Below are 285 nucleotides of genomic sequence, written 5' to 3' on the forward strand. Positions count from 1 at the left end.
ACTGAAAGAGCTCATGAACACGTTTTAATAGTTGTTTACTTCTTTTTCTACATAGCTTGTAACAATATTCCAGTATTTTGACCGATTGTAATTATTTAGGGTAATCGTTTTACGCCTGAACGCCCGTTATAAATCAAAGCTCCGAACGCGAAAGCCACATGGCTTATCAGGACGTTATAATAAAATGCATTTTCAAGCATTTCTACGTGAAAGATCGGTCTGAAAATTGGCATGCACATAGAAAAGAGGTTTATAATTCTCGAGAAGTGCTTATTTTTCGCGATG

Source organism: Dreissena polymorpha, chromosome 3 (assembly GCF_020536995.1).
Source record: "Dreissena polymorpha isolate Duluth1 chromosome 3, UMN_Dpol_1.0, whole genome shotgun sequence".
In the NCBI taxonomy this organism is placed as follows: Eukaryota; Metazoa; Mollusca; class Bivalvia; order Myida; family Dreissenidae; genus Dreissena; species Dreissena polymorpha.